Raw genomic sequence first — 17018 nt, forward strand, 5'->3', positions numbered from 1 at the left:
TATTTTAAGGGCCTATTTAGCCAGAGCAGCCCCACCTTGGTTGAACAGCCATTTTGTTGTTTATGCAGTAAAACTTAAACTGACCCTGCCCCCTCCCCCCCAGGGGGGACTTACCTAAAAGCAAGTCTGGGAAACCAGTCCCAGGTAACAAAGCCCAAATACAAGGGTGGGTCAGGTCAGGTGGAGATAACAGCCTGAATGCAGGGATGATTCGGGTCAGGTGGAGACATCCAATCAGTAAAGTGTGCGTACTGTCTTCCTAGCTACCAAGGAATGTGGGCCCCGCCTTTTGGGCACCTTTTGGGGGTGCCAATTCTGACTAAGGTGATAGGCTAGTTCAAATAGCTACTATGGGGTGAATTGTAATTCAATTGGCCACCTGTGTGTGACCTAGCATGACTGTGCAGCTTTCTCTGTGTGTTACAATCTCATGGGCCACCTGTGTGTGGCCAGGCCCAACCACATGGCCTTTGCTCTATAAAAGTTAGTCTGTGAGTCAGGGAGGGGTTGCCCTGTCTGTAAGCGGTGGCCCCGACCAGTCTGTTTGACGGTCGGTTTGATTCTTGATGCTTGGCACAAAATAAAGCTTTGCTTGACCTTTGCTTTGTATCAGTCTCGCTCCTTTGACCATGGACCCATTATTGGGGGACCCAACATTGGGGACCCAACCACTATTGCATTTCCATATTTTTTATGGACTTGTGTCATAGACTGGTGAGTCTAGGACCATGGCGATGATCATAAGACTAGTCATATGTGACTTCAATTGTTGCTTTTGTTATAGACCCAATTTTCTTTATATCAGATTAAACAGTGCCTTTGCTTGCAGCTTCCTATTATATGGCAAGGAAAATGTATAAACTTACAGTCTTTCTTAGATGTATTTCTCTTCTCATGCTGTGCCATAAAATATCCTTAGGGACTTTTGATTCCTCATGATCCCACAAGATATAACACTAATCCACTACACTAATGACATCACACTGGGGGAGAAGGAATAATGCATGACTTCCTTTTATGGCAAGTTCTGAGGTAATTTTTTCCTTAGATTCATTTCTTATTCTCCTTGCTCTCCCTGTTTTGCAAGGTGGTCAAGCACTGTAGGCTGCATTTACAGTCTCCCTCAGCTGTTAATTTGCTCCTGGTTTCAGCCTTGGGGAAAATGCGGCATCATGTCCTATCTACCTACCTCTGAATATAGATATGACTGTAGCAGGAAATACCCAAGCATTCTGATAGTGTCTGTGCAAGTACTTTATCTTTAAAATTTCCTGCTTCATGATTTTCTCCAAATCCACAAAAGCTCAGTCAACAATGAGCTGGCTAGCAGGGCCCAGAATTACAAAAGAAACAATGTCACTGAAGTCACCACCAGATCAGCAGAGGAGAAGAGGCAGAAAGTTCCTCAGATAAGGGCCCACCTTCCATTTTTAGGAGCAGGGGGTAAGTCTGAGGTACATTTACATAATTGCTTTAAGGCTTCCTGATCGGAGTCATCCCTAATTGCCCAACCTGGTAGTCCCTTTAATAGTGAGTTTTCAGGGGCACCTGGGTGGCTCAGTGGGTTAAGCCGCTGCCTTCGGCTCAGGTCATGATCTCAGGGTCCTGGGATTGAGTCCCACATCGGGCTCTCTGCTCAGCAGGAAGCCTGCTTCCCTCTCTCTCTCTCTCTCTCTCTGCCTGCCTCTCCGTCTACTTGTGATCTCTCTCTGTCAAATAAATAAATAAAATCTTTTAAAAAAATAGTGAGTTTTCATTTTGTTTTGTTTTATTGTGGGTGTTTGTTGTTTTTTATTTGTTTGTTTGTTTGTTTTGGTTGAGCTTCTATCTCCTTAACTCCCTGTTTTCTTTTCTCATTCTTGCTTCCTTGGATGATCTTCCAAAGATCATGTAAATTGCATGTAAATCTTTGTATCACACATTGATTTCTGACACCTTAGATTAAGTGTGACTTTTAAACCTTTACATTCTCGGGGCGCCTGGGTGGCTCAGTGGGTTAAGCCGCTGCCTTCGGCTCAGGTCATGATCCCAGGTCCTGGGTTCGAGCCCCACATCGGGCTTTCTGCTCAGCGGGGAGCCTGCTTCCTCCTCTCTCTCTGCCTGCCTCTCTGCTTACTTGTGATTTCTCTCTGTCAAATAAATAAATAAAATCTTTAAAAAAAAAAAAAAAAACCCTTTACATTCTCTAATATAAAGGTTCAAAGCTATAAAATCCCTCTAAATAACCCTTGAGCTGCATCTCAGATGAAGGAGGGGAGGTGAAATGTGGTATTTTTATGATTCTATTCTAGGTTATTATAATGTCGGTTATGATTGTTTCTTTGATGAAAAAGTTAGAAGTATGCTTGTAAGTTTTTGAATGTATTTCTCCTAGTTATTATTTACTTACTGAGTCAACTCTTGGTTATATTGTGGTTAGGTAATATAGACAGTACAATATTCATCACTTTGATTTTTGGTTATATTGTGGTTAGGTAATATAGACAGTACAATATTCATCACTTTGATTTTTTGTACCAAATTTGTATAGTTTAAAATATGCATAATTTTAATAGATTTCCATATGTACTTCTTAAAAATGTATGTTCTTCTTTAATTTGTAGGTTGTACGTGTTATGATACATAATATAGATCTTTTTTATTAAAGATTTTTATTTATTTATTTATTTGACAGAAAGAGACCACAAGTAGGCAGAGAAGCAGAGAGAGAGAGAGAGAAGGAGATCCCCCGCTGAGCAGAGATCCCGATGCGGGACTTGATCCCAGGATCCTGGGATCATGACCTGAGCTGAAGGCAGAGGCTTTAACCCACTGAGCCACCCAGCCACCCTCATAATATAAATCTATTAAATCAACCTTGTTTATTGTCTTTTCAAATTTTTGCATAATTAACTATTTTGTGGCCTGTTTTACTGATTTCTGAAAGAGATATATTAAAATCTTCATTATGCTGGCAAATATTTGTAATTCTGTTTATATTGTGTAATTTTGTTCTTTATAATTTTGAAACTATATAATTACATTTATATCAAGGTAGAATTGTCACATATTCCTAACTTATTGAACAATTCAGCTATTAAAGAGTCACTGTCTTTACTTTATCCATTTTTGCCTTAAAATTTTTGTCCAATATTAATGGAGCAACCACAATGTTTTGTTCTGACCCTTATATGATATATCTTAATTTCTTATACCTTGTGTTAGATATTGCTTTCTTGTAAACATTGTGTGTATGTGTGTTTTAATTTCAAGCATGTCTCACCATCTTCCCCTCTTAATTTGGAAGTTTATTTACATGCATTTACTGGATTATGGATGAATTAAGATGTGTTTCTACTGTCTCATTGTGTGCTGCTAAATATTTCCCTTCTTTTGTTGAGAATTACTTTTTTACATAAGGTCTTATATATACTATTTTAATGATAACAAGCTATTTTAACTTTGTGTTGTAGAGAGTATTAGCTAAACTTCTATGAAAAATTGATGTAGAATATAATGGTTCGTTGTGTGTTTTGATTTGGCTTTTTAAAATAGAGCTTTTGGGGGCGCCTGGGTGGCTCAGTCGGTTAAGCTGCTGCCTTCGCTCGGGTCATGGTCTCAGGGTTCTGGGATCGAGTCCCGCGTTGGGCTCTCTGCTCAGCGGGAAGCCTGCTCCCCCCCACCTCTGCCTGCCTCTCTGCCTACTTGTGATCTCTCTCTGTCAAATAAATAAATAAAATCTCTAAAAAAAATTATAAAATAGAGCTTTTGTTTTGTTTTGCTTTCTGTAATGGTTATATGGAATGAGGACAGTTTGGGTATGTTGGAGCTGTGTTTCATAAGATTATTCTAAAATCCTGACACCTTCCTTCTTGTTGCTCTGCCAACCCAAGGTAATTATTTGTGTGCATGATCAGGCCCGTTTCAGCTCCACATACATTTTTTTTTTTTCCTGTAGGAAAAAGGGGGAGAGAATATGTCCAGATAAACACTTTCCATTAACCTAGTGATATGGTGTGACTTTAGTCTCATGGTTATACCTAACTGCAAGGAAGACTGAGAATCATGATTTATATTTGTTATTTCAAGTTCATAGTAACTGTTTTTTTTAATTCCTATTGAAATAAGAAAAAAGATATTTTAGTCAACAGATAGCACTCTGACAAAAATGTGTACGAATTGAAGGGCGCCTGGATAGCTTGGTTGGGTGACTACTTTTGGCTCAGGTTATTATCCTGGAGTCCCAGGATCTAGTCCCGCATCAGGCTCCCTGCGTGGCAGGCAGTCAGCTTCTCCCTCTGACCCTCCCTCCTCTCATGTTCTCTCTTTCTCTCATTCCCTGTCTCTTAAATAAATAAATAAAATCTTTTTTAAAAAGTGCATGAATTGGTACTTTTATATCTATAGTAATATGAATTCATACTGTCGTTTTTCTCTGGGAACACAAAGATCTTAGAATATTTAATTACTATCACCTTCATCTAAATAAACATTATTTTAAATAAATATTTTAGGTTTACTCTGGTATTTTTTTTTTAAAGATTTTATTTATTTATTTGACAGAGAGAAATCACAAGTAGGCAGAGAGGCAGGCAGAGAGAGAGGAGGAAGCAGGCTCCCCGCCGAGCAGAAAGCCTGATGTGGGCCTCGAACCCAGGACCTGGGATCATGACCTGAGCTGAAGGCAGCGGCTTAACCCACTGAGCCACCCAGGCGCCCCAACTCTGGTATTTTTAACAGGAATAATTTACTACTATATTATTTGAAACAATAAACTCTTTGAATAATGTCTCCAACATTTACCAATACATTTGCTCCACATTCCTTTTTACATTATAGACATTCCATCTGAAATGATTTCCTTTCTGTCTGAAGCACATCCTTTTGAATCATTTAGTTCAAAATTTCTCTAGAGTACTTTACTTTTGGTACTTTTACATAAAGACTTATGTCTTAAAGTTCTTTTTGTTTGAAAATGAATTCATTTTTCCATCATAATTGACCGTTTTATTTTGCATTTTTATTAGGTATTCAGTTACTTATCAGCATCTCAATGTGACAGCATTTATGTTCTATCTTCCATTATTGCTTGCTTCCATTTGTTGCTTTTGAGAACACAGCTATGTTCTTTAGTGTTCTGAATTAAACTAGAATGTATCCAGGTCTGTGTGTGCACCTGATTACCTGTATATGTGTGTGTGTTGTTTATTCTAATGGTAATTCATTAGATTTTCTTTTCATTACTGACCTTTAAACTTATATTTTAACATCTCATTTTCTCTTTGTCCTGTATTCTGTATAGTTTCTACAGTTTTAACTTTAGCTCACTAATTATATCTTCTGATGTGCAAAATCTTCAGTTAATTTTAATTAGTTATTGCATATTTTATTTCTGGAAGTTTTGTTTGTGTTTTCTTACAGTTTTGATTCCTAATTTATATATTTTAACTTCTTGTTTCTTCTTAAATGTATAAAACATTGTCATTTTCTGCTACCTGGTAACTCCAGTATCTGAAAGTATCGATGGCCTTCTTATATGTCCCACTTTTTTCTTTTTTCCTAATGATTTTTATTCTTGTGGCCTTGATTTCTTGGGAGTTTGAGAACTTATTTTTATGAAAATTTTCCTGTAGTAATTTATTGAAGGTTGAGTAGAATTTTAGTTTCTGTAGGTGAGAAGTGTGTTTACTTTTGCCACTTATTTTGAGGTGGGAATGCTACCAACACAAACCCCCCCAAAATTAAATATTCTAGTTGGATATTTTGAAGTCTCACACCCACTCTGAAAAACTGAAAAGTGTGTGAAATCTGGTTTTTTTGTTCATCAGTTCTTAGCAGAAATGTTGTTTGTTTGTTGCTTTTAATTTTTGTTCCTGTCCCACCCCCTCAGTGCTAAAGATAATACAAGAATTTTTGTGGTTACCTTATTCAGAAGTTTTTGTCTTTTTGCTTGTTTGTTTGTTTGTTTTCATTATTGGTTTCTACATTGACTGATTAGAGAGTTGAAAGACAGGCTTTTGTTGTGGTATTTTATTCTATTACCCACTTGAGAAGATTATGTTTACTCTTTTTTCTCTTATAGTGTTCACCAATTACAGCAAAAATTTATGATCTCTAGAAGTGACAGATATTCTCAGTTTAAAAACTAGCTTTTGGATTATATTACATGAAATTTTCTTAATTTTATTTCATTTCATTTTGAGATTAACTGATTCTTTATTTTCATCTCAGTTTCTCAGTGCCCTTAAAATCATGTTCGTGTATACTCACATACATGTTAATTTCTTTATTTATTTTTAAAGATATCATTTATTTATTTGACAGGAAGAGTGAGAAAGCACAAGTAGGGGGAAAAGCAGAGGGAGAGGGAGAAGCAGGCTCTCCTTCAAGCAAGGAGCCCGATGCAAGGCTCAATGCAGGACTTGATCCCAGGAGCCTGGGATCAGGACCTGAGCCACAGGCAGATGCTTAACCATCTGAGCCACCCAAGTGCTCCCCACATATGTGTTACTTTAATTGGGAGGATTATTCGTAGTATCTGAACCATCCTGTTGTTCAAATAGAAATAAAGAAGTATGTTATAATTTTAGAACCTACCTTTAAGAGATTTTATATAGCTATATAAAATATTTATATACAGAATATATATAGATAGATTGAGTACAGATATATATTCAATGATTAAACAGCATTGAACACTTTCTTTTAAGTGAATTATAAAAATCATCATATTTCTAAAACACTGAATGGAGGCCAACAAATCAGAAATTGAATGAAATGACAAAACAATAGTTCTAAAATTATTTTCTAGGAAATTACTGATAAACGGCAAAATGTCACAGCAATGTACAATTTTGGCTTAACTAGATGGATGGTGGTGCTATTTTTTGAGAAAACTTATAATGTTTGGCTGTATGTTAACACTGAGATATCCTCTGAGACCCCTCATATGAATGTACATATGCACATTCATTTGACACTCAGCTAGAAATAAATAGTTGTGTGAATGATCAGTATGGGTATAATAGAAATTGCCTAAAGGGATTTTGGAATCCAGGAAAAAAGAGAATGGGCAGGGGAAATATGTCAAAGATAATTCCAGAGTGAGTCTTAAAGAAAAGAAACTTTTAACAGACTAATGGAGGAAATTAGCAAAAAGGATAATGAGAATAGTGATCTATAAAAAAACAGATTCTGAGTAACTGGCAACAAAGATGAGAGAAATTTTCAGGTTGTTGTATCTAATTTATCTGAAATACCAACCAGAATAAAAAGGTAAAATATTATATGTAATTTATTAAGAGTTAGTTCATCTGTAAAATTGTGATATATCTTTTATATTAGACACAATCAGATTTCAAAGCTGAGAAGTGAGTTTATGAACTTGAGAAATAAATATGTGGAGTATAAACAATTCTCTAAAAAAACCTGTTGGTATTTGTGCCCATAAGTTTTACATTTTCTCTTACTGTTATAAAGAACTATATTTCTCTTACTAGAAATTAACCATGTAGACACAAAGCTAATTCTGCCCCTTTTCCTTTTGGAGTAAATATTTCATTTCTTCTACTCAGAGTTGCTTCAGCAGGTAGGTCATTACTTCATCTTGTATATTATCATTTTAAAACTCTCTACCAGATCATATATATTTGTTTACATATTTTCCACAAATTAAAGGAAAAAAATGAATACGTCTCTCAACTTCTCCTACCCTTTCATCTGCCAACTCTTTTATTTCCTGTCTTGTGCTTACAATAGTTTTCAAATTATTGCCTTATTTTTGTGTCCATTTTATTTTTCTCATTCTTCTTTAAGAATTATAATGTTCATCGAGATAAAAAGACATATTGGTTAGGGTCAAGGCTAAGCTGATATAATAAACATACTCTTACCATAATCAAATAACACTTCAAACTCTCTAGGATGACTATTGTCAAAGAGATAGAAAATCCAAGGATATGGAAAATTATATTCTTATGTGTGGAGGGGATGTAAAATGGTATAGTCACTTTGGAAAATAGTCTGTCACTTCCTAAAAAGATTAAGCATAGAGTCAGTGTATAATCCAGCTATTCCACTCTTTGGTATATACCCAAGAGGAATGAAAACACATTTGCACAGAAATATTCATGACAGCCTTGTTCATAATAACCCCAAAGTGAAAACAATCCAACTGCCAATCATTTGATAAATGGATCAAAAAATGTGGTATATTTACAATGAAATATTATTTGTCATACAAAGAAATGAAGTGATGACAAATGGTACAACATGGATGAATCCCAAAAATATCTGAAAACATCCATGCACAGAGGGCCAAAAGTTATGAGATCCCATTTATATGAAATAGGCAGAATAGGCAAATCTATAAAGACAGAAGGGTAGACTAATGGTTGCCTGTGGCTGGGGATAGAATGTATATGTGGTGACTTCTTAAAGGAATTGGTTTCTTTCTGGTACAATGAAAATGTTTTAAAATAATTGTGTTGATGGCTGCCACCTCTGTGAATATACTAAAGACCATTTAATTGTACATTTTAAGTGGGTGAATTAAATGGTATGTGAATTACTTCAATCTGTCACAAAATAAACAATCAATTAAGCAATCAACAGTTAAAGTGTACTCTTCCCAAGAATATTGTGACTTTGTTTCCCAACACAGGAGGGAAATACCTTTTCCCTAGCTTTTTTTTTTCCCCCAAAGAGTGGAAAAATAATCTGTGAAGTATATAACTGTATTTCTCTCACATGTAATATACCTGAGAAGAGTAGTCTGTGTTGGTGGGATCTGTTCCACTGTTCATACATGAACATGGATTTCATCCTTCTTGTTATTTTACCATAACCAAGAGCATTCCCCTTTTATACATGTTCATACCTTACTCGTGGTTAAAAAAAAAAAAAAATACCAGGTAGGGACTTCTCTTTTTCTTTGAAGATGCTGCAGAAGAAGAACAAAGCATAGAAGTCATCACCTAATCTAGCATCTTTATAGACTCAACTAATAAACCTTAAATGGATTAACAGAGTTAACTTTATATAAATAAGTTTTATTCCCCAAGCTGTATATAATTGTAAATTGCTGTGGGTACAGAATATTCATTTAAAAAGTAAAGTCAGGGGCGCCTGGGTGGCTCAGTGGGTTAAAGCCTCTGCTTTCAGCTCAGGTCATGATCTCAGGGTCCTGGGATGGAGCCCCTCATCGGTCTCTGTGCTCAGCAGGGAGCCTGCTTCCCTTCCTCTCTCTGCCTGCCTCTCTACCTACTTGTGATCTCTGTCAAATAAATAAATAAAATTTTTTAAAAAAAAAAAGTCATATTATTTTGTTAGATGAAATTTGAGATGAATAAAATCTTGCTTTTTAGTAGAACAATTTTATTATATTAATATGTTGTGTTTGGATATATGAATTAACGTCATCTCATTATAAAATTCTACTTATTCAACTCAATATTCAATTTAGTATAATTGTTTTTCTAGACAATGAGCGTCTAAGGCTGTTAGAATTTTTACTTCACTTTTAATTTTGTCATTTTTCAGATTTTATACACAGTAGAAATCTTTTAAAACCTTAGAAATGTTGAAAAATTACCTAATTCAAGGTTCCCAAACATGCTTTATAATTTTACAACATAGTCTCCATTTCAGGAATGTTTAAAAATTTGTCTTTTTTATAAGCTATAACCCAGAGAGAAAGATCATTATCCTAACACACAAAATGTGCAATTTCCATTATAAGAGAAGGTCTTTCAGTGTTTATCTTTGTTGAAGCAATATTCTTCCTGATCTGTGTAAGTAAGGAAAAAATAGTATAAAATTTATGTTTTGGCCTTTTAAAATCTCAGATTTCTTCTCCTTGATATGTTTTTGGTAGAATGGTTCTGTATGAACTTTTAAATCAATAAAGTCAATTAATATCAGATTGTAAGGACACAATGTATTTTTCCATAGAAAGTATATTAGAGAATATTCTAGAAAAAAATGGAAGTGAGAGTTAAAGTAAGTTTTCTTCAAGTACTATGTAAATAAACATAATCTTTGCCCTGGATTTTCCAGAAATTTTGTTTTATAACTCTGGAAAATGAAGATTAGGACAATGCATCCTATTTCTTTCGTATTTACATTTTAAGGATGTAATTTTAAATTAAAGTAAGCAAACATTAAATGTAGTGTTTCAAAATGCTCCATGAATTTAGCAGTATTTGGTGCCCACCTAACTTGTCTCTGATTCCACCCTTCTTTACCTAAGAATGGGACATTTAGAGGACTTGTCAGATTACTGAAAGTATACCTCTTAGCAACCCTCTTAAGTTGAACTGAGATTTAAATAATAAATCATAGATTATATATGTATGTATATATATATATATATACATATATATATATAAAACAGCCTCTTATGTATATTAAAGCTTATATTGCAATCTTTATTTTTAAAGTTTGGGTTTCTTTTGAGAACAAGAAAGTTATTATGAGGAGAAATTATTTATAATATATCCCACAATATAAATAAGCTTTTTAACTCTTTTATTGAATTATAGTTACTACAAAAGACTTACAAGGTTCAGCCTTATTTTCTTCATTACCAAGTTGCATAGTGAAACATTAAACTCCAGAGTATTATTTAAAGTTGCTCAAGGTTTGCACCAAGAAAGTGGTAGAATTTTAATGGAAATTCATATTTTCTTTTATCAATCATTATTTGAATAATGAGATTGATGTAACTTGTTCATTTCACAAAAACAGAAACTTCTTGTAGGAACAAAAAGAGGAACACAGGCAATATATATTCCAAATATTTTTAATTATGGCAGGGTTTGCAAAAACAAAAACAAAAACAAAAACCAAAACCAAAAAAAAAAAAAAAGGCCTAAGCATAAGAATAATGAAAATATTTTTTACCAGTACAAGGACAGAGTATGGAGATTCTTCATGAGAACTGTTAATATCAAAAACTTGTCATTTCAAATCTATTAATGACAACATTGCCAAAAGAGAGGAGATACATATATATATATATATATAATTTGTGATGACCTGAGCTGAAAATTAGAGTCTGCTGCTTAACCAAATGTGCCACTCAGGGACCCCTCATTTCTTAGTTCTTACCTCAGTTAACCTCTCAGCATCATTTGTCATGGTCCTTCAATCTCTCCTTCTATATTTGTTTACTGGTTTCCAGAACTGTATACTTTCTAATGTTCTTTATCTCATCAATTTCCCTTATCAGGCTTTATTGTTAGATACTTCTGTTTTGCCAGACCACTTAACACTGATGCCTTGGGGCTCAAGCCAGCCACCTCTCAACTTCAGAAACATGTCTGTATACCTAGTTGACATTATTTTTGGATGTCTAGTACATACATAGAAATGTATATGCCTAAAGCCAACTTTATGATTGTCCCATATCATACTTATTCATACTATATTCTTCACAACTTCAGTTCATAACAATTCGATGTTGTTTTTACCTTCACCTAAAACTTTGAGTCTTGCTTAAATCTTTTTTGGTCTTATGCCTACAAACAACACATCACATATTCTGTCTTCAGACTATGTCTCGAATCTCAGCACTTCTCATTCACCATTATCACCTCGGTCTTTCTAACAGCAATAGCCAAAAGATATTTTTTAGTTATGGAAATATCCTATATTTGTTCTGTCTATAGTACAGTTACTACCCACATGTGGCTATTGAGAACTTAGAATCTGATAGTACCACCAAGAAACCCAATTTTTAATTTTATTTTATTTAAACTTCATTTATTTAATTTTAAATTTAAGATTTAATTTTATTTAAATTGTTAATTTCATTTTCTATTTTATTTAAATTGGTTTAAATTTTTTTTTTTAAAGATTTTATTTATTTATTCGTCAGAGAGAGAGAGGGAGAGAGAGCAAGCACAGGCAGACAGAATGGCAGGCAGAGGCAGAGGGAGAAGCAGGCTCCCTGATGAGCAAGGAGCTCGATTAAATTGGTTTAAATTTAAATAGACATATTTGCCTAATGGCTACTGCATTATACAAGGTTATTTCTTTACCTTTGAGGTGGAAATCATTCACTCACATCAAATGTTCACTTGGACAATTTCAGTAACTTTAGTGAATAGTGAAACCATGACCATGAATCAGTTTTAGGACATTTTCATCCCCTAAGAAGATCTGTCATGCCTATGTAGACTCAGGCTCCATTTCCAGTCTAGTCTCAGGAAACTACTGATCTAATTTTTGTCTTTGTAAGTTTGACTTTTCTGGACAGTTCATATAATGTGGTATCATATCATATGGAGCCATGCATCTAACCTCTTTCATTTCATGTAACGTTTTTGAGGTTCTTCCATGAGGTATCATGCATCAGTAGCTCGTCCTTTTTTATTGTTAATTAGTATTCCATTGTATGGATATACCACAGTTTGCATATCCATTTACCAATTAATGAAAATTTAGGCTGTTTCTATTCTTTGGGCACTATGGATAATGTTTCTGTAGACATTCATAAACAAGACTATGTGCACATATGTTTACATTCCTCTGATGTTTATCACTAGAATTGGGATTTCTGAGTTGTATGGTAGTTTTATGCTTGATTCTTCACAAAACTGATTTTTTGCAAAGTGGCTATACCATTTTACATTCTCACCAGCAATGTATGAGGCTTCCCATTTCTTTATGTCCTAATAGCCATTCTACTAGGTAGAAAATGGTCTCTTATTCTAGATTTTGGTTTGCATTTCCCTATTGACTCATGATGTTGAGTATCTTTTCATGTCCCCATTAACCATTTGCATATCTTCATCAGTAAAATGTTTCTTCATATCTTTTGTCCCCTTATTTATTTATCTATTTATTTTTAAAGATTTTATTTATTTATTTGAGAGGGAGCATGTACATGCAAGAAAGCAACTGAGCATGAGTGGGGGTGTGTGGGCACTAGGGGGAGGCAGAAGGAGAGGGAGAAGCAGACTCTACCACTGAAAGAGAACCGGATGTGAGGCTTGGTCTCAGGACCCCAAGATCACGAACTGAGCCAAAGGCAGACACTTAACTGACTGAGCAATCTAGGCACCATGTTTTCTTTTATCCTACTATTTATCTTATTATTGATGTATAAATGATTTTTATTAGATATGTGTTTTACAAGTATTTTCTCTTAGTCTATTTTTTGTTTGTTTGTTTGTTTCTCATTTCACCTTCTCAGTGAGACCTTCTCTGGCCATGACATTTACAATTGCAATCTGCCTACAACTAGCTCTAACTGTTTGCTTTCCCATTTTTTTTTCAAGATTTTATTTATTTATTTGACAGACAGAGATCACAAGTAGGCAGAAAGGCAAGCAGAGAGAGAGAGAGAGGAGGAAGCAGGCTCCCTGCTAAGCAGAGAGCCCAATGCGGGGCTCGATCCCAGGACCCTGGGATCATGACCTGAGCCAAAGGTAGAGGTTTAACCCACTGAGCCACTCAGGTGCCCTGCTTTCCCATTTTTTATTCCTATTTTTTGTTGTCATCATGGTTTAGGTTTTACTTATTTAGTGTAATGTCTTTAACTCCTCCCTAGAATGTAAAATCTATAAGGAAGACAAAACATATTTCTGTTTTCTTTCTTTCTTTCTTTCTTTCTTTTTTGGTCACTACTTTGTATTTAACATATGTATATGTTTTATATATATATATATATATGTTATATATATAAAATTATTGACAATGTAATTAATGACAATATAATTATTTGTCATTTGAAGAAAGGGATACTTCGAGAAATTCATGCAAAGTAAATGCCCTTAAGATAATGGTTATGCCTTTTATTAATAATTTCAGGTTTTCATTGAAGGTTCCATGTACTTCCTTCCAGAAGACTAGCTATTGATTATTATAACTAAAACATATAATATCAAATTATTAAGTTCGATGTATTCATCAAAATTTAAAATTTGAAGCAATGCACAAGGATGTATCCTTTAATCCATTTGTCTGTAAAATTATTTCAGCAGTCCAAGTAATTTTATTACTACTTGCCTTATAAATTCTTTTATTATAAACAGATAAAAAATTGATCAGTATTCAGTAATGTACAAAACACTTACAACCTCTTGCCAAGCTTTAGAAAAATTAGTATTATTGTCTTGTTCTTATCTTGCAGGTAGTTCTACAACTAAATCAATCTTGAGTTTGTTTTTAGCTTCCTGCCTGCTTAGGTTTAGAACCAATCTATTATGAGTTGTCTGAGGTTCTTTTCTGGATCTTAAAGTAATCTCATCCCTAATGCTTTCATACAGTAGCTATTTAATCTTCCTCATAGAGTAAGCAGAATAACCTTATACTTCACTTTTCTAATAAAATGTTTCTTGGCTAAGAATTCCAAGTGAGAGAAAAACTGGGCTCTTTCATTCAGGAATACCTGATGTATACTTAATGCATCCAGCTTATATTCAAATTAAATAATTGTTGAATTGCTACTTTTTAAAAAAATGCATAAAAATCTATATATTTTAATATTTGTTAAAAAAATAAGAGAAATAATTACCATTTCCTCTGTGGACAGTTGAAGGAAGTAAGTGGATTTTTGTTGTTTAATTGATTTCTCTCTTTTTACTGCTGAAAAATGTGAAAAAGTCACTTTGAAGTATTATGTGTCAATTCTTGCATCTAAAAATGACAATGACAATAATATCTGGCTCACATATTGTTGGGAAGATAAATAAGAAATGTATACTTGGTGTGTTCTAAATTCTAGATTATTGAGCAAATACATTTTGTATATTTCAAAACACTTATTAGAAAATTTTGAGCCCAATAGATTATTACGCATTTTTAAAAATCAATTCATATTTGCAAATGGACATGGAATGATCATAAAGCAGCACGAAGCTTTATGAAGATCATTTATTTTTTCAATAATAGTGTTTGGAATATATAGTAGAGGAGAGAAAGAAAAAAGAGAAACAGAGACGGAGGAACTTTATTAACTTATTTGATGATAACCAAAATATTTAAACGAAAGCAACTTTTTATAACAGAGTAATACATTGATTTTTTTTTCCTCACACGTTTTGCTTAACCTCAGAATACATTTTATTTAATTTGTATTCTTAAATGTCATCATAAAGTCCAAGCTCACTACATTACTTATGATACCATTTTTACCTTTGTCAGAAACACATGCACACACACAGAAGTATGATGAAATCGAGTTAAGAGTTTACGTAAATTTGTATGCAGTATTTCAGAATTATTTCTGTTGATTTTACCAAGTTGCAAATGTAATTTCTCCAGGTTGGCATATATAGATAAGATTAATAATTTGAGACTTGCTTCTAGGAAAAATACCCACATCTAACTGTTAAGTAACAAAAATATGTATATTCTTCTCCCCTAAGTTTCTTTATCCTTTATGTAATAAGTGTTTAACATATATTTATGTGTTACACTTCACATGTAGTATGTGAAAACCTTTTATTTGGCACAGCATAAGGAATATAGTCAACAGAATTGTAATAGTATTGTGTGTGACAGACAGTAGCTATACTTGTGGTGGGCATAGAATTAAGGTATAGAGTTGTCTAATCACTATGTTGTACACTTAAAGTAATGTAACAGTATGTGTTACCTATATTCAAATTTAAAAAAATACCTTATCTAGTACAAATTTTACTAAAATAGCCTATATATCATAAAGTGGAAGTAACATTTTTTTTCAATTTGTGAAAACTGTCATTTTAAGGAAATTTCAGGTAGGTAACACATATTTTATGGATATGCAAATTTACTATCTTAAAATTCAGTTTGCTTGCTAATTAATTTTAAATCATCTTTTTTCTGTGATGTTATAGATATATTTATGATACAAATCAATCAGTCCACTAAGTCCATAGCTTGCAATATATTTTGTGATTAGCATTTATTATTTGAAATTTCTCATCAGTTAAAATATAATAAAAGCATCTTGATAATATTTATTCAAAAGTTAAAGAATCACCTAACTAATTTTCTTGAAACTGAGTATTAACGTACAAAAAATACCATCTTAGTTTAAAATGTCTACTAAAACCCAGAACTTAAAGAGTATGAATAATAACTGATCAAAACAGCCTGCTACCATTTATTTCAATTAAGATTATTGTCCATTAGTCTGCATTTTTTTTTGAAGATTTATTTACTTGCTTGAGAGAGAGAGAGAAGAGAAGAAAGCAGAGGGAGGGACAAAGGGAGAGGGAGAAAGAGTCCTAAGTAGGCTCCATGCTCAGTGTGAATCTGATATGGAGTTCAATCTCACAACCCTGAGATCATGACCTGAGCCAAAATAGAGTCAGATGCTTAATCCACTGCAGTACCCAGGCACCCCATAAACCAGCATAATTAAAAAGCATAAGGTAAGATCCCTTTCTTTAAATAATTCACAGTGTTCCCAAAGAAAATCATTTTGTGAAATTAGCTCATGCAGCATTCTCTTGATAACACATCTCCCAATTAAAATTGTTGAATAGATTTCTTAAACAATGAATATATGCCACTATATTATAGTCATGACTCTATTTTGGCTCAGGTAGTGATCTCTTTTGTGAATGTTTATTTTTCCAACATACTTATTGGATGTGTTTTTCAAAAACTAATGTCACAAAATATTTCAAAGTGTATTTAAAAATATTTACATATATATCTGGCATATATAATAAAGTATTCTTACTCATAAACCATACTATTAATGATTCACTCCATTCTAATCATTTCTCAAAAAAGACATTTTATTATCCAACATTAAATAAAATAAAATACTGTATTATGCTAATTATAAAACTATTTAATGGAAATACATTAAGTCAGTAAAGACTGATTTTTATTCATAGAGAATTTCAAAAAATATGTAATTCTATCTATAAGACTATGTTCAAAGTAGAAAATTACCTGTTACATGCAGAAAGACAGCAACATTTTTAAAAACTGATTTCCAGCTGAAAATGATTTGAGTTCATCTTTAGAGGGCAGCACCTAACTAGGGAAAGAGGTATTTCAGGTCTAATCAGGAGTTTGAGTGTATGTTAGAA

The sequence above is a fragment of the Lutra lutra genome, chromosome 3, assembly GCF_902655055.1.
Source record: "Lutra lutra chromosome 3, mLutLut1.2, whole genome shotgun sequence".
NCBI lineage: Eukaryota > Metazoa > Chordata > Mammalia > Carnivora > Mustelidae > Lutra > Lutra lutra.